This window comes from Neolamprologus brichardi, chromosome 11, assembly GCF_056152115.1.
Source record: "Neolamprologus brichardi isolate AB-2024 chromosome 11, ASM5615211v1, whole genome shotgun sequence".
NCBI classification, from domain to species: domain Eukaryota; kingdom Metazoa; phylum Chordata; class Actinopteri; order Cichliformes; family Cichlidae; genus Neolamprologus; species Neolamprologus brichardi.
The window spans coordinates 7,364,034-7,388,499 of record NC_142114.1 but is presented as its reverse complement, the minus strand read 5'-3'; the positions used below and the strand labels follow the sequence as shown (position 1 = coordinate 7,388,499).

The 24,466-nt window shown below is 41.4% G+C and overlaps 1 protein-coding gene across 1 annotated transcript in view; it reads left to right on the top strand.

The window, feature by feature from the left end:
* LOC102789807 (eukaryotic translation initiation factor 3 subunit H) overlaps window positions 1-24,466 on the top strand; it is a 58,742-nt gene that overhangs the window by 10,444 nt on the left and 23,832 nt on the right. The gene's annotated exons all lie outside the window — the stretch shown is intronic.

The window sequence follows — 24,466 nt, the reverse complement described above, 5'->3', positions numbered from 1 at the left end:
GCTGGCTGATTTAGCTTTAACTCATCTGCAGCGTTGCCGCCGTTCTAGGACCGGCTTCGCCCGTGATGTGGAGTCAGTCGGTGCATGGCGTGTTTGGTTTTAGAAGAATTACCGCTTGCTGGGACGCCTTTGTTTGCATGCTAACAGGCTGTCATCAACTCAAGTAACGCTCTCGTCTTTTTCTCCCCGTCTCTTTTCTGTTGCCGCGCTTGCTGCCTTGTTCCGCCCCTTCACACGCACACGGTGACAGCCGCAGACTGAAATGACAGCAGAGGGTACAAATTATGAGAGAATCTAACATGCCAATAAGTTCACAATGGAATCACTGTGTGCTGAAATGAAAAGAGGGCACCAAATTTGACTAAATAAAGTAAATTCAAGGTTGTTATTATAATTATTATTCATATTTATATTTTTTGTTCTTTGGCTTCTTGTAACTGATTTTCTGAGATGATGTCACAGTAAACTTGTATCAAGAACGAACTGAATGTCTGTTTTCTTGAAAGTTTGCGTAAGATATCCTCCGGCGTCATGTTAAGGTCAATGCTGACTTCTAACTAAGCTAACTAGGTGCTGGGTGTCCTACCCTGTCAGTGCCAAGGGTTGACGCGCAGTCCTAGCTTCTGGCGTTACAGGTGGGCGGTGCGAACGTGCACGGGTTTTGATTTGGTCCTTATCCGCACATGTTTTCCTTTCCCCTGCTGCTTTCTGTCAGCATTGTTATCAAAGAGTGTCATGCCCTCTGACTTCTGCCCTTCCCCTATCACACCTTATTGTTACTCTCTCCTTGTTAGCACAAAACCCCCCACTGCATCAGACTGAGGGGTGGGAGGAACGTGAGGTGCTCCCGAGAACAGAGGAAAGGGAGAAATCCTGGTCTGTGAGGCTTCAGCTGCTAACGAGCAATAGTCAAAAATTCAGCGGCATATGCAAGCGCCAATGGTGGCTTAAGGTTGTTAGTGTCAGGAGCAGCTCACTCTCTCTCTCTGTGTCGGTATGTGTGTGTGTGTCGGTGATGGCTTGTTGTGTTATAAACACTGGAAGCGCTGGATTTTCCATCTGTCATTCCCTTTAACTTAACAAGGGCTTCAGCGAGTAGCGTCTTGCCGTGAACTCTGGGAAATTTACAGAGCTACAATAGAACTCTGCTCAGTGGGGATTTTGATCCAGCTGTAAAAGGTGACAGGCTTCAGGTTTTCTGTCAGTATGGAACAAAATTCAAAAACGGAGATGGAAATGGGATTCATTCATGTTCTCCGTGCTTTGACCTCTTAAACGGCAACAGCACATCATAAAGCAGACAATTCTGTAGCTACACAGCGCTCCCATCTCCGCTCTCCAAGCTGACAGAAAGTTTATGCTACGCACTTATGCTACTACACATTTAGAAATAAAATTGAAAAGCGGATTTAATGCCTGTACATTTGATCATTTTGGTCTCACACTCAAGCTTGAAATGTCTACACACACACGCGCGACCAGTCAGGCCACCCTTTTCTCTCCGTCTCGTCGCCCCTGTAGCAGTTGTTAGTGTTTCATCTGTGCTGATGCTGGGGCGGGTTACCTCGACCAACTGTAGAAGCAGCAGAACAACAGAGTTTTGTTGAAGAATGAATCAGACATGGTAACTTACTCCTGGAGACATTTATATGCTACTACTGTGTTATAACAGAGTATCTGAGTCATATCAGGTCACAAATGCATATTGAATTAAAAAACGAATGCTGTCAATGTAACGGCTGCTGCTATATTGTACTGACAAACAATAGGCTGATATTGTTCACTATCACTGATACCCAGGCCATCTGCCTGTATCAAAATTTTTTAACCACGCTGAATGTTTCTGCAAACAAAGTAACTTTGCTGCAGCGCAGTAGCTTGGATATTGACTCAGAGGTAGTTGCTCACACTTGAGTTGGTGATGCTTTAATTGTGTATGAACCAATCGGATAGTGATCTTAATAAGCTGCATTCTTCACTGAGAAAGAGGCTTGGAAATTTTCTTATGATGTGGATGTAGTTGCCCAGATTGAGCAGTTTTTTTCCACTTATAGCTCTGCAAGCTAATGTCAAGAACATTTCAGAGCTGCAGTGTATGTGTGAACACAGCTATGGAATAAAGGAAATTAACTGAATGGATTGGCCTCATGCATCAGCCAGCTGTCACAGATGCACGATACAGCCATTTGAGTCTGTGTCAGACCGATATGCGATATGAGTATCGCATTGCTCCATCGCTACTTTCAATCAGTGCTCCATTAATCTGTACCTTGCTCTTTTTTCTTTCTTTCTTTTTCTGTAAGTGGACAGAAGCAACACACACTCATTCAGACACGCACTGTTATACTGTAGACTCATGTACTCTAGAGGCACATGGGTAACGCTGTCCAAAATCTGAACATTTTTATCAATTTTTGATGACTTTTACAGCGTTTGCTTCAGACCTATACCTTTTATTTCAATGCAGCCTTATCTCTGACCATTATAATGAGACTCTGATACATATCAGTTAACCAATAATCTCTGAGATAAAGCTGGAGATTTGGGCCTTCACAGACTGAGCTGAGAAGCGTGTACTCTCTTCACCTCAAATCAGCCACCCTCAATACATTTTGCATATGTGGATAGATTGGTGCGTGTTCCTTGTGTTTTTGTGATCTGTGTGTGTGTCTGTGTACACCTAAATCATCTTACAGTGGCTCATTGCCTGCTGGAGGCCCCTCAGATTAGAATTACTCCTCGAATCTATCTCGAAATGAACAATGGGCAGGATTGGCAGCTACGTGACTCTTCCCCCCCCCCCCCCCCCTCCCCCCTTCCCGTGTGTCTGTGTGTGCGCACATGTATATGCTATGCTATGCTTTCATCAACAGGTGCCAGTATAGAGCTGTAGTTACAGGACAGTCAGTGGCAGCAAATGTGACCAAAATGAGTGAGGAATGAGATAAAGAGTAATTGAGCACGCACAGCAGAATCGGCCTCAGATTAAAAAAAAAAAGAGAGAGGAAAAATGGGAAAAGAAAAAAGAAATGACCTTGGCTGAACCCCAGCCCTCCTATCTTCCAGTGTCCTTGCACACACGCTTTCCTTGCATCATTGACAAAATGTATTGAGAGAAATGTGTGGAACTGCGGGCACTTATTCTCTTGGCATTTTGTGCAGTAGAGGCACTCAAATAGCATGTTAATGATGTGCATTGGCCCGACTCTTTTGTTGTGATATCAGCAATATTACAAAGCAGAGGTATTTTAGTACAGAGCGACTATCACAGGGTTTTCACTGGTGTATTTCAAATCCACCAGCTAACCGGACTCAACTCATCATCTGGGTGTTGACTTGATAGTGAGCGGGATCGAATCACGCACCGTAAAGGCAGTGAATCTGTGCATTTCTAGATATTTTAGACCAGGCAAACAAAACTGTTTTTCCACCAGTTTCAGTAATTTACTGAAGCAGAATAAACAATCTTTAGCAGGTGGTATTTTCCCCTTTGTGCTGGCTAAAATTTCTCTTTGGGTACCAAATATTTCTAAAACCAGAAAAACACTGTGAATGCATACTGTCCCAATTGAAAAACAGGTTGAAAGAGTTATTAGTAGTAGAAAAAGAGTAAAAGAACGAAGTAAATGTTATCATTTGATACTCTTGAGGGCTTGAAATGAAAGCAACTGGACTTCTTCTTTTTGGTGAAAAATGTTTCATCTAGTAGCAAGCTTTTCTTCGGGAGAGCTAGCTCCTATGTTACATAAAAGAGGCAGCTCAGCAGGACGACACTGCTGTACATTTGCACTTAAAGGAGAAAGGACATTCTTTTGATGATGCTCATTTTCACATTTTGGCCTGAGAAGACTGACGCTTTGAAAGAGGAGTAAAGTAGGCCATCTTCATCGACTTTGAACGACCATTGTACAAAAGACGTAGCGGCCCGCGATACCACCTACAGTGCAGCCTTGAGAGCTCCTCCCAGGCGATTTAGCCCCCCACTCACACCTAGAGTCATGTGACCTGAAGAGCTCATTTGATGGCAATTTCCAAGGCAATTTCTCACAAGCATTTCAGACCATGGCCCCTGTGATGATAATCACCAGTGCCTTGTTTCACACCTTCGGTCATGTAATGACTCGCATAATTAAGATTGGTTTATACGACCTTCAGGACCACCTCCCAGGATTTAGAACTGAAGAAGCATCTTGGATGGGAGGTGAGGGTCGTCACAAACCAACAAGCCCTCAATACTACTATGACCTACATGATTGAGAGGCTACATTCATATAATCCGAAACCTTTAGTTGTTTAGCTAACAGTATTACACCTATGTTAACTAGTTAAGCCTTGATTATATCCTATTAGGTTTGAGACCTGACGACCAAGTACTAATTCCTGTTATACTCCTTTAAAGTCCGCCTGCAGCCTACTGCCTGGGGTGCATATAAGCATATGTAATGCTAATGCTCCACAGACAAGTCCGTATGGGGGTGGAGGGGGTGGAGGAAGAAACAGGCAGGACCCTCACGCTCACCATCTGATGACGAAATTTAAATTGCCCACACCCAATGGGACCACAGCGAACTCATAGGTGCAAACCAGTGTAATCAAAGCTTTACAGTAGGCCGATTCATTGTTGGATCACAGTACACTGAAGATCTCCCACTGGTAATGCCTTCATTACTTACCCTTCATGCTGGAAATGGTTAATAACCTCTCCTCTCAGTAGCAGCAATGTGTTTGCACAGAAGAAGTAATGAGAGGTGCACTTCATGCAGCTTCACTGTTCAGTCTGTGCCGCGCAATATGGCGGGTGGATAAAGCTCCGTTGACACTGTAACTTTCAGCTCTTCGTGTCAGTGTGCCATGTTTCTCATTATGGTTCTGTATAACCTCTGCACTCTCGCGTATTGTAGTTTTTATTGAGATCTCACTGCATTTTGACAGTGTGTGTGTGTGGTTTTTTTTTCTTCTTCCATCTTTGCATATTTTGCCGTGAAGTTGTCTATTTGCATACAGGTTCACGAAGATTTTTCTCATTTTTTTAAAAAAAACTTTAAACAATCATTGAGCAAAAACTTTGGGCAGCTACTCCTTTTCGAAATCGTATTGAATAATCACAACTACAGCACGATACCAGGAACTCATTTGCGTTTTGCTGGATTAAAAACTTCATTTAATCACAAAGTGTGATTAGTGATGTATATATTTGTTTGAATATATGAATCTGTTTAGATCTGAAGTCTATAGATGTGGCAGCCAGTCCTGTTGGATATCTGAGACGATGAAGAGATGCTTTATTGTATTGCTATGGACAATAATGAAACTGCTCTAAATTCAGTTCTTTGTTTATTGTTTTTTACTCGCCTATGCTCTGTGTTTTATCCACCTCTGCTTGGTAGTCTTGTTGCCCTTTTTTCCCTTAATAACAGTCGAAGCATTTCCCTGCGTGTGCTAGTGAAAATTACAGCACGGGAGTGTGAAAAATTATTTGGACACACTGGTGATTGACTTCTTCTGACCCTTGTTTTGGCAAAATTTGCTAAACCACTTAGCTCACCAAAACAGTTATTTCTCCTCTATCACATTAGATAAATATACGAGAGGGAGGGAGGGGGATTTGGAAGCAGTTTCTCTTAGCTTGCACACAGCACCAAATGTTGTTTTAACTGTTTAAAATGATGCTGCCAAATTGTAGAAGCTGGGTTGGTTTTGCGTTCTGATCTGGTCTGCTTCAGTATTTGGTTTGCTTCAGTATTTCAAAAAATGGTGAGAAATACCTCCTCACCTTCATGCAATTGATGTTATAAAAAGTTGGATCTATTGCATGAGTTTCAATCTTTTAATTAACCTTTTTTTTCTTACTCGTTAAATAGTTTAAGCTGATCAGCTCAGTAGATTTGAACCCGGGCCTTTGGTATTTTGATTAAGTAGCTTTTGTCAAATTGAATAGGCTACAGCTGTTAATTCCATGTGGCAGATACATGTTTAATTCCCATGGGGTAAATATTTATTGGATCAGGCTCAGATACACAAAATGAAAAGATTTGGATCAGTATCGGGCCAAAAAAAAATTGGGTTGGGGTGGGGGGAATCTTGACTGGGAGACCCCTCGTGAACACAAGCACTAAAACCTTCAGCAAACTGTTAATATTTGTTGGGAACTGTGGCTTAATGAATTTCACAGGATTACAAAGCATAATTGGGTAGTGGGGTTTTTTTTGGCTTGTAAGAAGGGACTGTATCAAACAAAGCGTTGCTCAGTACCACTTTCGGTGTTTGATATTCAACCCACGCCGCTAGACTTCGGCAGCAGGAGGAGGTATCCTGAAGGTAGAAGAAAATTAGTCACCTTCCTTCCACTCTCCACTACTTCTCCTTCTTTTCCCCTCCCTTTTTTTCCAGACTCACCACAGGTAAGCACTACCTTTAGCCTTTCTTTCCACCATTTTCTTCTTTCCTGCAATCATTGATTGTTTCCTTCCTTTTAGTATTTCATTCTTCATTCCTTCTTTTATCATCAACTTTCTTATCCTTTTTCCCCCACTCTCCCTCCTGTTTGTCCCCACCTGCACCCAGTAGCCCCAAGTCTTCCTTCCATTTCCGCTACAACAATGGGAAGATTAGTAAATATGCTATTTTAAAAAGAGAGGATGAAAGCGCCCGACAAATGTCCTGTTGGGGTAATTATTTCCCAGAATTCTTTTTCTGAACAAACTGTACTAAGCCAGCAATGGCTTTTGGTTTTCTCTGAGAAAAGCAACTGCATTGATGCCAGCGCCAAGAAAATTGAATAACTGGAGTAATTATTGTGTTCCTGATTTGCAGTACAGTGCCTGCCGTCATAGGCGCATTAACATCAGCAAATGCAGATATAACAGTGGAAGTTGATTGATGTAATGCAAACTAGAGACATTATTATGATTTCCAAGTTCATGATGATAGTTAACGGTCACCTCATTTGTGGTTATGCTGTGACATCATTGCAGCACTGCAGTCTTCTTCTGAACCATAGGTGTTGCCACTCGGAGAAAAATCTCTCTATCCGGGCTGATACTGGGGGAAAAAAGTGATCAGTGTCTTGTTTTTTGGGGTAGTGTATTGTATGGTAATAGACACATATCACAAACACATATGTGTTGCTTGTATGTATCTGTGGAGTCTTTCCCCCATTGAATGCTTTCCCTCAGCCTTCTGACTAGCTTGCTGCCCCAAGCTGCTAGCTCTCTGCCCGACACAGGTTGCATTGGCTGCAAGGCCTCTGGCCTCATGTCATGTTTCCCATTGGCCCTGAGGATGGGAGCTGTTGTCAGCCTTGTGAAACAAACAAGTTTTAAGGGGGCTTGTTTTGCAGTTCGAGTGCCCTGATTCGGTAATTAGATGTGTTTTTGTGGCTAGCCACCTTAGACAAAACATGATGGCCACTTCTCAGCCAAGGAGCATTTCACTTGTACATTTGACATGTCAGCAGATAACAGGTTGTTGCTACTTCAGTCTTAACAAGACACTTAATTAAAAGGCACATTGAAAGCTACCCTTGATGTATAAACAACCTGTAATCATTAATGAGGTTGATTTTTGCTGATTGGCACCCTCTTTTCAGTTTATTTGTTGTTTATGTCACTCCTGCTGCCTTTGTTTGAATTGCTCAGCATACTAATTAGCCACATAGCTTTAGATTGTAGTTAATATGATTGGGCTGCAGGGTAAAGAAAATGCCTCCTTACAAGGGAAATCTGGCTGCTTAGACTACAGATTTAAAACTCAATGGTCAATTGTAACTTTATTCTCCCCAATGGAAATTGATTTGGAGCATGTCCACACATAAAACAACACATACATACACAAAAAAAGAGAGGGAAAAAACAGCCCAAGTTTTATCAGTAGCATTAACAAAGTACACTGTGCATCCTGTGTTTCCTGAACTCAGTGACCACATCTTTAGATTTCAAGGTGTTTATCTTTAAAAATGACTCATCACACCAAGAAACAAACATAACAGGCCCATTACTCTTCACCATGAAGGAGGCTTACAATGACTGTATCATCCGCATATTTAATCAAATGCCTGTTAGCCTGTGTACTACAACAGTCATTAGTATTCAAAATGTATAGTAAGGGAGAGGGACAACATCACTGTGGTGAACCAGTAGAAGAATTCAGCTGATTGGAAAAACAGCCATTTACTCTCACGCACTGAAATCTGTTAGTTAAAAAGTCTAAAATCCAACTAAACTGGTTAAGAAGCTTATCAGCTAAAAGATGTGGCTGGGTGGTATTAAAAGCTGAAGAAAAGTCAATAAACAGGAGCTGAGCATGGGCTTTGGCCCCATCCAGTCGGCGATATAGGAAATTTAATAAAGTGACCCCAGCATTGTAAACGCTCCTACAAGGCCTGTATGCAAATTGCAGTGGATCAATAAGCTTTTCTACCTGCAGCAGAACCTCCATGCTGATGAGCTTTTCCAAGGATTTCATCACTAGAGATCTTAAAGCAACAGGCCAAAAATCATTCAGTGATGTAGGTTGTGTAGTCTTTGCAACTGGAGCAATAATCGACTTTTTCCATACCTTTGGAAGCTTCTGTTGCTGGAATGATAAGAGAAAGATGTAAGAAAGATGTTGCATAATTGCTCAGCACAAACTATCCAAGAGAAAAGAGAAAGTCCTTCCAAAATGTCCCTGTTCTTCTTCTTCATAGACATTTTAATAAGTGTTCTGGCTTCAGACACAAATCCCCTTTGGGGTTGCATCAGGAAGAACATCGAGAGCGAAACGCTGCCAAATCAGAGACATGGAGCTACCTGCTGTGGCGGCCCCTCGTGGAGAGGGAGTAGCCGAAAGTATTTTCTTCACTGGCACTTGTAAAGGTTTTTTTTTCTTCTAAAGAGTCTGTTGAAAATGCCAGTATTTGTTGTGACTTGCATATTAAATGATATCTAATGTTCCAAATGAGACAACACTCACAGATGCAGTCAGAGTCGTCTGTTAAATACGGTGTGCGTGTTCTTGAAGAATCACAAGGGCACCAAAATGTGTTGGTGTAAATTCGCTGCACACCTCTGTTACATCCCCGCTGGTGTTTGGACTTACTTGCTTAATTAGACCTGTTGTCAGGACTCTGTGTGTGTTTGTGTAAATGCTGCTTGATCATCCTCTCCCAGACTCTCAGGTTAGTTTTTTTGCATCTTTTAGGGTGTGGCAAGACTAATTGCATTTTAGGCATTTAAATTACCATCTGTGTCCAGGTGACCTCGTGTCGTGACCTCATGCATATGCGATTGACTTCTTCAACATGGTATTTGAAAGACCGCTGTATTATAAACACAACTTGGTTCATTACATTTGGATCACAGACTGCAAAGAGTTGTAAACTTCTTTAAACACAATATTTAATGTGGTAACTGTTTTTAAGCTTCTAACCTCTTTATAAAACAACTCTCTGAAGTCAGAAATCTAATCTCTGTGGAGATTAGATTTCTGTGTCCCTGTTATCCTTGAAATCTTCTTTCCACCTCTTTCAGGAAGGCACATTGTATTCTTGATTTTCCTTTTTGTTGTAGACAATGTGTCTTACTGTGGATTGTCTGTGAAGGTTCTCTTACTGTGGATTGGTTACCACCAAGGTCTTTAGAAATGTTTTTGAAGCCGTGTCCGGCTTTGTACCTCTAGAAAACCTCTTCCTAGGTTCTTTGAGAGTTGTTGTGATCTGGGAATTGTTTACACAATAGGATAGGAACATAGTTTTTCAGCAACCAGAGTGTATGTAATTTCTTTATAAGGAGGAACACCTCTACAACCTACACTTCCAATTTCATTTCTGCAGTAGAAACCCTGACTTCAGTTTTGGAAGCATTGTTAGCATTTCGTGAGTAATCCTGGTGATTCCAATGTTTTTGTTGCAACTGTAACAACGTCTTCTGCTCTGCTTTGACTGACGGGCAGGGAAGCTGCAGAGTCTGACTCACATTTTGTTGGCTCTTCTCCATCCATCATTGTCCATCCAATGGTCCCTGGCACGTCGGCAGCGTGACTATTCTCCTTCACTTGAAATGTTAGATAATTAGACCCTCCTTGCCTTTTCTCTACTCTCCATTCCATTCATTTTCTTATAACCCCTTTGGTCTGCCGCAGATGTGTCTATTATTTATAAGGTAGCTACCTTGCTCTTTGTAATATTAAAGAAACCCGATTTGAAATGGACCCAAAGCCAGACTGAACTGTTCTCTGCTGACTCCCGCCGAAACAGTCGGTATCAGCTGCATGGATAGTTCACAGCTGCTCGCTGGTTTTTCATAGGCAAATTTTCTTTTAAGCAGTGGTTCATCTTCATCATGAGGGTTGATTTAATAAACACCTTGGAGGGAAGCTTCTCTGATTGAAATTTTGTCTTAAGGGGAATTGTAAAGACACCATGAAATCAAATTAAAGTGAATACTGTGCGTTGTTTATACACCAATGATGGGGGAAAATCATTTTGTGGGTACTTTTATTTATTCATTTATTTATTTATTTATTTATAATAGTTTGCTGTTTGTGTATAAAATGCCAAGGAAATGTTAATGAATCATCTTCCCCTGGAGGCGTATACTGATGATGTGGTAGGTGGTGCCTGCTCAGCCCTTGGGAGCAGACCAGTAAGAGCGGACGGGGCTTTTTAGAAGGAGAGCATCCACTCTGGCTCCTCACATTTATCCGAAACACAGTGATGAGTAAGTGCTGAAACACATACCACTGTGCTAGCAATTTTATGGGAACTCAAAATCTAGCAAAATACAAAAAAAAACACCACCTAATTGGGACATGTTAGATCAGCTTTCTCCTCCTGCAGGGTTTATAAGTTTTCTAAACTTTGTCATTCGTGGCAGACACGATGATGTGGGTTAATTGAAGTCACAAGGATTAAAAATGCCTTTGTCATGATTTTTGCTCTTTGCTTATGTACATATATATAATATTCAGCCTGTGTGTATTGGGTAAAAAATGGTCCACTCCTATTCTGATAATGTCTACCTTGGAGTTAGCCCTTCAATAGATCAGTCTACCTGCCCCAAATGGGAAATTGATTTCCTCCGTTTTTCCTTACTCTCCCTCAGTGAGGCTAATTAGAAATCACTTGGCAGCCCACCTTTAAAGGAAATACATAAACATAAAAGCTAATATGTGGACTGTTATGTATTAGGAGTGTTCAAGGGTACATTGGCCTTTTACTGAAGCTCTAATAAAAAAGAGAAAGAAATAGAAATCACTCATTCCCTTTCCCATTGTCTCCATACTAATATTTCCTCTTTCCTCATCTTCGTCCCCTCTACCTGAGTTTTGTGTCTCTCTCACTGTAGTGTAGATCTAAGACTGGCTGTTAGCGGCGAGCTGGGTCTGTATCTGTGTTTGAATGCTCACCTGGCGTTATAAATCAAGAATGTGAGTCCCCCGGGTGCCGTCACCATTGCCATCAGTTCCACTGTTTTATTCATCTGCTCCTTTGTCTCTTCACGATTCTGCCCCGCATTAAATTTTGTGCATCTGTGTGTGTGGAGGGGGGTCAGAATGCATTACTGCAGACTGCAGGATAATCCAGGTGTGCTGTAGGGACTAGTGGGAGGGTGAAAGGTAAGCAGGAGAGAGGGATGTGACGAGGATTTGAGAAATGAGGTGGGAATGCTGAACATGACATGGGAAGGACATTTGCTTTTTGGTTTAAAGCATTAAAGGCAGTAATTTTTAAAGATACTGATTTTGTAAGCGCAGCATCGTACCGGCAAAATCACCACGTACACAAGATAAAGACAACAGCTGCGCTGGCATTTTGGCTATATTTGTGTGTAAAATTATCATTTGACAAGAATGTTAGAAGCAACAGAATGTCTCTTATTTTTTTCCTGTCACACAGTGCACAGCCGCTGTGAGGGTGACAAATCACAAGGAAAACACGGTGCATGTGCTAACGATTCATTCCCCTCCGCTCGGCTTCTCTGACCACAGGATTTTAAAAAAAAAACGAACAAAACAACAACAACAAAAAAGAAACTTTGAGTGACTTTTTAATATTTCTCTATCTAAGTTTAAAAGTTGAGGTTAACTAAGTATCTGCAGTGACTGACAACACAAAGACCATGAGTTTGACGTGGTTGACATTGACAGCATTTTTCCCCCCAGAGTCACCGTTCGTTTTATACGCAGAAGCCAATAAAGACTCTTACTTCCAGAAACCTGAATATCCAAAATTTCTCATCTTCCTTTGCAGCTCTGCAGGGTGTTTTAGTCACAGATGGGCAAGCGTTTACTCATGCGAGTCTGATAGTTGTGAATTTTTTATTATTAGTTGTTTTTTTAAAAAAAAAAAAAACACAGGTGAAGCCACTTGGGATTTAGTTTGAAACAAATGTGGGTGGTGCAGAAATGAATTCTCTCTGCACAGATACTTAGTTCATGTAGTCACAGGTGTAGCTACTCCAGCTTCTCTTACACAGGACTGAGTGCACTTTCGAAACCTGTTTGCAGCCATTAGCAACACGAGGGGTACCTCGTGTTGTTTATGTGAAGCTTAAAGCATAATATCAAAAAATAGGTATTTAAAATATTTTTACATTGAATGTGTTCACTCAAGTGCAAATATATGTATTAATGATTTGATGAATGTTGATTGCATTTAAGGCATTTGTTATTTGTCATGAGAATTATTCATTTAAAGGAAGAAGCATGTGCATGACTGAAAAATGGGTATGTGGAAGCCTGTGTTGAATTGTGTATCCCCTTCATTGCTTGGACCTCACAAACACTCAAATGTGAAATGTGTATAAGCTGAATGTGGTTTTCTGCAAACTGAATGTTTATGTTGGTATGTTATGTTTGGTCAGCTGTTAGCTAGCTATTGTAGCTTGTTAATGTAGTTGCTCAGCATTCTGTGGGAAGGACCCATCAGCTCTATTGCTAGGCTTCATCATTCAAAGGAAACATCATGTAACATTACCCATTCTAATACTCTTGTGGGCTTTTGTGACCTCACAGATGATATCTTACTCCCCTTTGCCTTCATAATGTCACCAAATCGGCCACCACAGTTAATAAATAAACCTCCACTAGCTATGACATTTACCTTTGTTGATGCTAACACCTGTATGACAGTGAGCACCCAATTTCCTTCCTTTTTGTCACATTTGAGAAGATAAACGAGTGTGCGAATAGATGTGAGCAAACGAGCGCGCACACCCGATTTCCCCTTCCCCATTCCCACTGTAAAAACAAAGCCTTGACAAGCAGCGTTGTCAAATGTGCATACGGTGAACTCGTCAGTGTGTTGTGCACACAAAGCAGCTGCTTCAGTATGCTCGCACTCCCTCTTGTGCATCACTGCATCACTGAGGGTGGTTTGTGTGCCTGATTGTGGCACAGTGTGCGTGTTTGTATGTACATGCGCGTGTAACGGAGGCAGCTCTCCGCAGGGCTTGCTTAACTAAGATTAATTGCACCTAATCCACTGTGCCAGGTGGAACATAGACCGTGGTGGGTGCACTCACACAAACACGCAGAGACACTCACAAATAGGCACACACATCCCATTATAGCCTCGCTGCTGAAAATTAGCCCCGCGCCTCTCCTGACACTCCGGACCAGACCACAACTCGATACCACCATTTACTTCCCGACAAGTTGCACATTTATCACTGCTCCCGACAGATGAATGCACGGACGGACAGAATGCCACGACGGAGCTATCTGCTCTCTCACATGCGCACCAGCTGACCTTGACAATGCATAGAAAGAATGCGTTTGTCATCTTTCCTCTTTAGAGAAGAGGACGACATGCTGCCTGGACTTAATGTCTTCGAACGTCGTTGTTAACGTATAGCTGTAGGAACAAGTGCACTGTGGAGTTTTACTGAAATAATGGGAAAGAGAGTGTTCCAAGGTCAGCGATATATTTACTGTACTGTATAGCAGGGTGAAGTTGATGATTGGCTACAGAAATGAATGGTGACAATGATTAATTTATTGTTAATAAAGTCATCTGTAGAGTGAATTGCTTGTAAATGAAAGCCTGCACATTACCATGCTGTTGGGAAATGCTGATTGGCCTGTCAGGTTACACCTGTCCTGGTTGGCAGTGTCATTAAAATGTGTTCACGGTCAGTGTGCTGGATATGGTGGTTTGAAAATGAAATCCAGTCTAGAGAGAACTCGGGCGTCATACTTCAACAGTAAAGTTGATTTTAAATTTTTACTTTTTTCAGGTGAACTTTGAGTAAAATTAGGTTATTACTTCATTTATTACTTTAGGTTCATTCATGATATAATTTCTCAGGTGCGCACACACACACACACCCAGGCGATGCATCAAACTGTCTTTTTCCAGTTGTAATTGAATACCACTACAGAGGATTTATTGACACCAGTGTTAAATTAATAGGTTCATTCCTGGTTTCTTTTTTAGAGGAAGGAACACTGTTTGGGAATTGGTATTCATTAGTAAAATAATACATGGCAACAGGTTACTTTGTACTCTTGTAATTTACAGTCACACTAGTTTCCTCTATTCCCTTACAAAATAAAGCTGTTTACGAAGCAGGTGTGAAATGACTCCAAACTACATGGACTTTGCTTTTAGCTTCCTCCTTGGCTATGTTAGCTCTTATCACCCATAATCATGTGGCATTCCACAAGGATCTGGGTTCAGTCTCATGTTATTTTTGTGATATATTATCCCATTATGTCATATTATTAGTAGTAGTTTGAAAACCTTTTTTTTTAATCATCTGTATGCTGACAACATTGAACTGTACCTCTCCTTTATATCTCAGCACATATAAATTAACCATTTTATTTTGTCTCACTGCAATTGGTGGCTGGATGGCAAATAACTTTTTGCAACTTGTGGCTCCAGACAGCATTATTCTCCAAACATCTATGGTCTTTCCCATCCTTTCTGTCTCAAAAAGTGAACTGGAGACACTTGCTCATCCTTTCGTCTCCTCCGGCTTGATCTTTTGTAATGCACTAAAACTCATGTATTCAGAACGTTTGTATGTTCTGTGTTGTTTTATCTGGTTTACTTTTACCTTGTATTAGCTCATAAAAAAAAATTAAATTAAATTAAATACCCCTGTAACACTTGAAGTGTTGAAGTGTGTTATATAATTAAGTTTTAGCTAGTTGCTTTTCCACCAGAACCAGGTCATTGTTGTTATCAATCAGCGACCAAGCTTTCTGAGTCCTGATTGGACCAATATCCAGGTAAAATATTAAACTGGTGCATCCCTAACAGACATGTGCAGATTGACTTTTTTTTTTTTTTTTTTTTTTTTTTTTTAATGAAAGACAGGCAGTCACCTTCTTTCTCTTCCCTCTGCCTATCACACTTTCTCCTTTCCTACCCTTAGTCTCCTCCCTTCACTTTTCCCCTCTGCACCTCTCGGTTACTGTCATCATGTATGTCATAATGATGGGGAGCAGTGGCCTTCATTTATCTTGTGCCTGTGTTGTGCTGCAGATAATGTATCTACGCCTCTGCTTCCCAGCCTTTTTTCCACACCCTCTCAGGCCTGTCAGATGAAGTAGACTACTCTTTCATCCACACCACCCCTGATTTTTCAACCCATTATTTATCTCTTCATACTTGTTTTCTCACCATTTATCCAAAATGGGGTTTTTGTTGTTGTTTTTTAAATAATTATTTGCCAATCTTGTCATTTTTAGATTTCATGTTCTTTTTGCTAAATGTGCATTATTTAGATGTGACAACATATGTTGGTTGGGGAACTCACTCACAGAAAGGAAAGAGAAAAGGAAAGTTTACTATACTTGGTTAGGTTACACACTCACCACACTGAGTGGCAGTGCTTGTGAAGGACCATCATACCTGCTTAAGGACATCTGCTGTGTCAACCCTGGCTAAAGGCATCTCCTGTACCTGCGTGTGTCTGTGTAGTGTGCATGTGCGTGCACACATCTGGGTGTACTTGTGTTTGGATATCGCTGCCTGGAAGTGTAGATTGTTTGCCTGAGACAGACAGAAGTGGAGATTGATTTATTCCATTTGTTTTCAATCTAAGGCTTATGTAGGTAGCACATGTGTTTGCTTAGGCCAGCGCTTGTTAGCTCAAAGCCTAATTGGCATATTGTGTTGTGCCAGTGGTGAGAAAAGGAGTGTGGCCCTAATGAATTAGACTTTAGACAAAACCTAGCTATTGTCTTTAGTGGCTGTTAATTAAGCAAACTATATTTGCAGGAACTTGTGCATTTGCATTTGTCATGTTAAAGGTCTCATGTTGTTAAATTTGACTGGGCTTTACAGAATCAGAGGTGTGAAAAGTATTAACTGCTTACATTCCTCCATCCTTATATTGCTTCCATTTTTGCATGCCAGGAATAATTTTTTAGCCAGTACTCCAGCAGAATTGAAATCAGCCAATAGTTGTTGAACTATAACAAATCACGAACTGACAACTAAATGGGGTTTCTGTCATTGTAGAGATGCGAACTGGGGCAAATTAATGTTATGTGGCCTATGAAGGACGAATTGACAGTTTTGTAGAGAAGCCCTGAGTTTGTTGGAGAAAGGTTGTCTAAGTTGGGGGTCTTCTGGAAGAAGAAAACTCAAACTTTCCACTCAGAATTCTCACTAAATCTGCCTTTTAGCACATGACCCCACTGTTAAACTATACGTATTACTGTGTGACTGTTGTTGTTTGGTTAATCTGGTAGTAAAGGGTCAGCTGTAAAGCTATAAGCACAGGTGGGTAGAAGCAGTGATGAAGGAACAAGCTGGTTGGTATTGTGAGCTTAAGATGCTAAAGAAACACTGCGAACCTGGGAGATCATGAATAACTCAGAAAAAAGGGCTACAGCCATTAAATTTGAGTTCCACATGGGCTTTGTGGGCTGGGAATGAATGGATAGCATTATGGATTTTGTCTCAGTTGCATCTCATGGGTACAGCATATAGACATGCACTGCATTTGATGATGGCTAATCTTATTTGTCCTTGAGAGTAACAGCATGTCCATCGTTTCCTTGTTTTATTGTGGAGACATTATTTTCACTTTCTGCGCTGGTCATTTTTCATTGTTTTCCCAAATCTGGACAGGGTATGAGTGAAGAGTTTTTGGACTCTGCAGATAAGCTGGAATTTTTAACAGATTTGGAGAAGGAGAGAAGTACAAACATTACTGAGTCTGTTTAGGGAATCTGAGGGAGTAGCAAGGTTAGATGAGGGGTTTGGCAAATGGGGCAGCAGCATTGCAACAACAAAGGAGAGAAGGAAGTCGGCCTCAAAGCCTAAAAACATTCAGATTATCTTTGTCCTCTGAAGTAGACGTAGTAGTGGATGCAGCGTTGTTTAGTCGCATATGGGGTTAAGTCAAGCCTGGAGTATTTATAGAATGCTTAGTGCTTGTCAGAGAGGCGTTTAAAGAGAACTGCAAAATAAATGTGTAAACACAGAGATGGTAAGAACCACTCTGTTTTTACCTTCCAAAACAGCTTGGCATCCTTGTCGCAAAGTAAATGACTGTCAGAATGGAGTGCAGAGTAAAAGTGGGTTGTCAGCTGTGTTGAATGAATGGGTCAAGAGTGTGGACTTGTTCAATTAGGGTTTGTGCTCCGGGGCCCTGAGGGTGAGATGGGGGGGAGAAGAAAAAAAAAATGAAGCTGCTGTGGAACAACAGCCTTCTTCACTCAGCAGAACGCTGGTAGAATACGATGTCTTTAAATTGTAAGCTAAACATTTGTTTTGTTTTCCTCATGGCTCTAAAGTATTTATGAAATGCCAAAATGACTGTGGTTTGCTGTCACTGTGGAGAACATATGTGGAAATAGTAGTTTTCAGTCTGTTCAGTACAATCAAAAGTGTTACATTTCATGCACGAACTGAATCTTTTTTTGTATGTGTGTGTTTTTCAAGTTTCAGCTTGAGAAGGTTATAATACAAATTAAAAATGCATTACATATGCATAGCTTGATATTTCTTAATATGGAAGATATTTCTTAACATATTCTTTCTTTCTCTTTAACTTTCCTTGATAAATGCACCATCTGAAAGTCATAATTTTAATTTCATTGCGGCTTCCAAATGGATTTTTTCCCCCTATAACGAAAATGTATTTTTGATGGAGGTCTGATTGGCCCATTTATCCTTATTTTAAACTATTAAAATGTTCTATTCGCCAAATTCGGTAAGTAGTGGGAGGAAACTGGGGGTAAAGAAATGTCGCTCTCCCAAGCTTCAAACACTTGGCACCATTGTCTGCTACTCACCTGCTTAACTTGACGCTGATGGATGTAAACTTTGGCGTGTGTGTGTGTGTGTGTGTGTGTGTGTGTGTGTGTGTGTGTGTGTGTGTTAAACCGCAACAGACTTTCCAGGCAAGGCCCCGTCAGCCTGTCAAGGTGGTGATTAGAATGTGTTGTGACACACAGATACGTGCAGCCTCACATTCAGAGACCCACACACACCTTGCTGCCTGCACAGAGATGTTGTGGCCTGCAGCAGCATGCAAGGTCCAACGCAGTTCACCTCTTGTGTCATTGAGTATTAGAGTATGGACTGTCTGTCTGGTTCATGGCGGAGACACACACACACACGGTAGTGCGTTGTTGGTTATGACTCTGAATGTTGCTCCCCAAGGTAAGGAGTTTTGCTCCCTACTGATAAACACCTCCAGTCTATCATACATACATACATACGGCTTGTCCATCCTCAAGCTTCACATGTCTCGCGCTTTCCTTTTCCAGACACACACACACACACACACACACACACACACACACACACACACACACACACACACACACACACACACTTTCCTTTCCAGATGTCACACTTTTGCTCTCTGCATCACATCCTATTTCCTTCTCAATTTTCTGTTGAACTCACAGTTCCTCACATACTCCTTTAAACACACTTTCACTTTGTCTCTTGTCTAAATACACACATACACACACAATCAAGCAGCACTAAGGGAACGGACAGACTCATTCCCCGTCTGGCCTCAGACCCAGATTGATTGATAGGAGAGGCGGCAGGGCAGCAGAAATGAGTGAGGAATAGCAAATGGTGGGGCACGCTCCCACCTCCACGCCTTGATGATATTGTTAAATTGGCTGTTCTTGGGCTAATGCTGCTGTTATGTCCACAGAATATTACTGGCTTCCTAGTAAAGCAACAGGGGGGAGCAAGAAGTCCTCTTTCTGTCTCTCTTTCAAAAAGTCCATATTAACTGGAGTAGCTCTCCAGCTATTCCGGTGAAGTAGAATTCGTGTTGTTCCTTAGCACGACTAAATGTACTCTCACCCTTGGTGGATGAAGAAAGGAGGGAAAAGAAAGAGCGCGATCATCTATTATATGTGTGCACCCTCATGATAATTAATCCACATACTTGTGAGCCTGTAGATGATGCACGTTCATTTTGTCTATGAACTGTTGTGCTGTAAGTACTATATTGAAGGTAAAAGTAAAGTAGGCACAGTCATAGTTGAAAGAACAGAGAACATTATTCACGTCAGATTACTCTAGCCTTTTTTTCCTCCTTGTTTTGACATTCGGGAAGTACAAAAGCTTCTCTTTGTCGTGTATGAACCTCGAGTCCTTGATGTGTTTGTAGCTTTGACTTCTTATCTCTTTATGACTCATTTTTAGGTATAAAACAATATGTCAGTCAGTGCGTTGATCAAAAATAGGCACCGGATAATCAATTGGCCACTCAGAGTAAAAATGTTCTTTCATTATATATTTTTTTGGGGGGAGGGGGTGTGTCAGTGTTTTCCAAGCATGTACCAATCTGTCTTGCTTGTTGACTGATATTGACTATTGGCAAATAAGATGGCATTTACAGGTGTCAGCGAATGATATTTATCTGTGCTGTCACGTCAGTTTTGCCCTTGGTAAAGGTTCAGAGAAAGTGTGATGAAGAATACTTGTGTCATAATAGAGAACAATACAAAAATAGGGAAGATAAACAGGTATCAGCTGATATAGATAAGTGAGCTAAATAAATAAATATAGATGTAGAGAGAGATTTGTTTATCGGTGTCAGTTGATACAAAAGAACACAGAATTTCACTTTAAGTGCATACGCAGTTTTTTTTTCCTCATCAGTAAGTGTCAATTTGTTACTGGTGATTATATAACTATAAAAATAATTGTTTTTAGCACCTATGTTACCAGGCAGATTGAAAGATCTCCAGAGGTTTATGACTTCCAATCAGTGTTGAGTCGACACAGCTGAGATGCCACGCAGTTTGTTTTGCTGTTTGTTGTTCTTTTTTTTCCTCCACAGCTGTAATTTATGAACAAATAAGGTAAATGGTAAATGGCTTGTATTTGTATAGCGCTTTTACTAGTCCCGCCTAGGGACCCCAAAGCGCTTTACACAACCAGTCATCCACCCATTCACTCTCACACTGGTGGAGGCAGCTACAGTTGTAGCCACAGCTGCCCTGGGGCAGACTGACAGAAGCGAGGCTGCCATGTCGCGCCATCGGCCCTTCTGGCCAACACCAGTAGGCGGTAGGTGAAGTGTCTTGCCCAAGGACACAACGACCGAGACTGTCCGAGCCGGGGCTCGAACCGGCAACCTTCCGATTACAAGGCGAACTCCCAACTCTTGAGCCACGGTCGGTAGTGATCCTGTGCCATTTATAAGACTCTTGTATTTTCTATTAGATTTTTGTAGTGGATGCCTCTGCAGGCCTGCCACTGGCTGGTTGTCTCACTCGCCCCGAATCTCACTTTAGCTCTCAGTCTAAGAGACAGTTGATTTACTTCATGTGTCTTCTGTCTTTGTTTCTTCGTCTTTTCCTTTCTGACCTGAGTACAGCCAGTAGGAGTTTGTTTGCAAGGCGGCCTGTCTGCTTGAGTTTCGTCTGGAAGCTGAGTGTCATCCAGTTGAGTAGAGTACATGTCAGTCAGTGTGAAGTTGGTGTAAACTTTGATTAGTTTGAACACACGGTAGTCTTTTTCCCATTCACATGGTGTCATTTTAATGTTAAGAGTATTCAGATACACAGACTTAATGACATGCTGGGATAATCTGCTGGAATAAATATATTTTTATTTTTCCTCACCATCACTTGCAGTGGTGCATGCATGCATGTATTTTCAAATTATGGAAATGTAACAAACACAAAGGAAACTCATTCAAATTGTGCAAAATAGAAGGAAAAAACATCCCCAAAAAGTTCAAATTAAAATTAAAGAAGGCCAATACAAAAGTATCCGCTGAATACTAATTCTTCTATTTCTGCAGCATTTTTATTATTTGACTTTCACCTTTTGTGAGTTGGGGGTCTTTTTGTTTGTTTTTTGGGTTTTTTGCCCATGCCTATCATTGTTGACGTTTTAGTGGGAAGAATTCATATTATTCCAGAACTTTTAAAAATGAAAATATTCTTGAAGGAAATCTGTATATCAATCCAAATATGAATAATAATTCTGAGGAATCAGAACCACAAACCCAGTGGGTTAAAGCATTTTTACCGGGGCTCATATATGGCTGTCCCTTTGTTTCTCCCTGCCCCATTGCCTCTTTGCTGCTCAGTTTGTCCTACAAGCTACAGGGGGAAAGACACTATTGAGACAGCGATTCTTTCTTTATGGAGGCTGCTCCACTCTTTTGAAATTCCAAGTACTTCAGATATGATTTCTTAACCTTCTAAAGATCAGTGACTTTTCACTTGAGTCTTAGATTTCTGCTCCTCTGTTAAAAAGAACTTCCCTGTAAATGCTTCTCAAGGATACTTAGACTTTTATGACCAACCTTTTCATTTTAAAGAAAAAGCTGAAATCCACCCTTGAATCGAAACCGTAATACCGACTGCAGAAAGACCCACGGACTTTGAAGTTGTCCTGAATGCCTTATAGATCAACTCGTTTGACAGAGATCCAAGACTAGTGATTGAGAGTGACACATTTTAACATTCAGCAAGGCTCGATGGTGTAAAGTCACGCTTTAAACAACAGGCCGTTTTAAGTGGTGTCGCGCCAACACATGTTCAGCTCTTGCAGCTTTTGAGATGAGAGATGAGATGAGATAGCCTTTATTTGTCAGTTGCTGGTCTTTTGCCCACAACCGAGATGACAGACCTTGCCGACCGTACATACAATACACAAACATCATATTGGGGAGACAGGTCAGGCTAGGTAGCGAGGAAAAAAACATCGAAATGTGTAACACAAAAGGATAATACAGGAATGCACAGATATCAACACACCATAGCACAATAAACACAGACAAGCAACACGGGAAAGTGTTCCAGTGTGTACATCTGATCTGGGACCGCTGCAATCTTTCGACTGCGCCTCCAACTGACCTGATCAGAGGGGAGGTAAGCGTTGGAGGTGGCGTTGGATCCAGGGTAGGGAGGGTGATGCGTCAGTGAGTGCTTATCAGTATCAGTATCAGTATGTGTGTGCATGTCCATAGTTCAGCTGAGACAGTGTCCTTCGCCCCGCCAGGCTAAGTAAACAGTCTTCCAGCCAACCCAGGTGGCCTTGCATGGAATGGGAAGGAACAGACTCAACACAGTCGTTATCGGGGAGTTTTTGTTCGGCTCCAGGCTTGAGCCCACAGCTGGCGCCGAAGGGGTAGCTGGATTATGATGGTAATTTTTCTTTTGCAACAACTCATGAGAATTTCAAAGCTGTTCTTTAACACTCCGACACTGGTCTCTCAATCTCCCGTTGGAGAACCACGAGCTTCCCCATGATGGTATCAAACTTGCGTTCCGTGGTGTTGTCAGTCTTTTGCTCAGAGAGCCGATTCTGAGAACTCACGACTGCAGTTAGCAGTTCCACGATGTAATCCAACTTTCGCTCAGAGGTGTTATTCTGAGTAGGCCTCTCCTTGATGTAACCCAATATATGCTCAGAGGTGTTATTCTGAGTATTAACGGCAGCTGTAAGCGTCTCCAAGGTCTTAACCATGCTGCTGTCAGTGAGCCCGTTCTGAGAAGTCGCACCTCGCCCCATCGTTTCAATCCCAGCGGGCAGCCTTGGGGGGTTTGAACAGCCGGTTCCACTTTCTTAATTCTCCGATAAGCCAGGGCCAAGCAAGCTCCAATCAGCAAGAACCCTGTTATCATAGATCATCTTTTTTTTTTGATGATGATCTTCTTTTTTTGATGATGATCTTCTTAAATCATCACCAGTTGTTTAAATCTGCAATACAGTCATAAGGAATAGGAAATATGTGCTGAAAGCAAAGTCCCGATTGAGCTGCATATTGGACACCAACAAAGATTAGAGTTGCGAACTAGGAATGAAGGTGGTGTTGAGTTAGGGAGGAGAGATGGCCAATTGGTTTTCCTGCCTCTGTTGTCAATCACCCAGCCTTTAGCTTTTGTATCAGAGACAGATCACTTTGTGCACAATTTCCCTGCTAATGATAGGGTGCTGGGCTGGTGCATGCCTCAGTGGAGCCTAAAAGGTAAGTACCCATACTGATGGGCATAGAAGTGCACAGACAGATACTGTATTTAGGTGGCAGGCTGCCTTGAGCTCTGTGTGTCTTGGAGTCGGCTACTAGCCAGCCCCCGAGCAGAGCCACTCTCCAACAGACTTATTATCCGTCCATCACATCACTCCCTCCTTTCCTCACGATCCTTTTTTTTTTTTTTGCTTCTCCTGTTACCCTTTTCTCCCACTCTCTGTTTTAATTCTCACCTACTTCTTATTTGTCACCATTCAGTCAGAGTTAAAAACTTGAATGTTATAGACACACATTTTAGAAACACACAAACACACTTGCAGATGCTACCTGAAACCTCCACCTCCTCCTATGATGTGTACCAGAATTGTCTCCCAATTTCTCTCTTAATCTTCATATACTGCATCTTCCTCTATTTCTCTTCTACTTTCTCATCCTCCTCCCTCTGTTTGACTCTGCTTCCTTTTGTCTCACTGACCATGTCAAACACTAAATAAAAGGGAAGATTTAGACTGTTACATCCAGTTCATCAATTCATGTATGGGGCCACAAAGAGGGTCTGTTCCCATCCACTGCTCCAAGCCAAATGTTAAAATTCAGTTCAAGGAGAACATTTGATTGATTATTTTCTTTGTTTTGTTGCAAGAATCGGGTTTGTGGGAGGTTTGCTTCAAGAAAACTTGAGATTAATGCAAATCAGATGGGGTCCCTTGCATCGCTTTGGATTTTAGTGATTCAGAAACCTCAGTGTTTTTAACCCTCCATGAACTCTCGGAGGTCAGCTAATTACAACCAAATGAAATGTTAATATATTTTGACTTTGGCTGATCTCTGCTTTACATAACCTCAACTGCCAGGGGTCAAATTCTGACCATAAGGCAGAAGATAAAAAAAGAAGTTCACCCATTTAAAAAAAAAAAAAAAAAAGAATACGTTTTTATTTTTCTTCCCTGCCTCATTTTTCTTCGTGTGTTCCCTCTCATCCCACTTCCCCTCTTTAACACGTTCCCTCCATTCCAAGTGTCCTTCATTTTTCCCAGCTTTGCTCTTTTTTTCTTTCC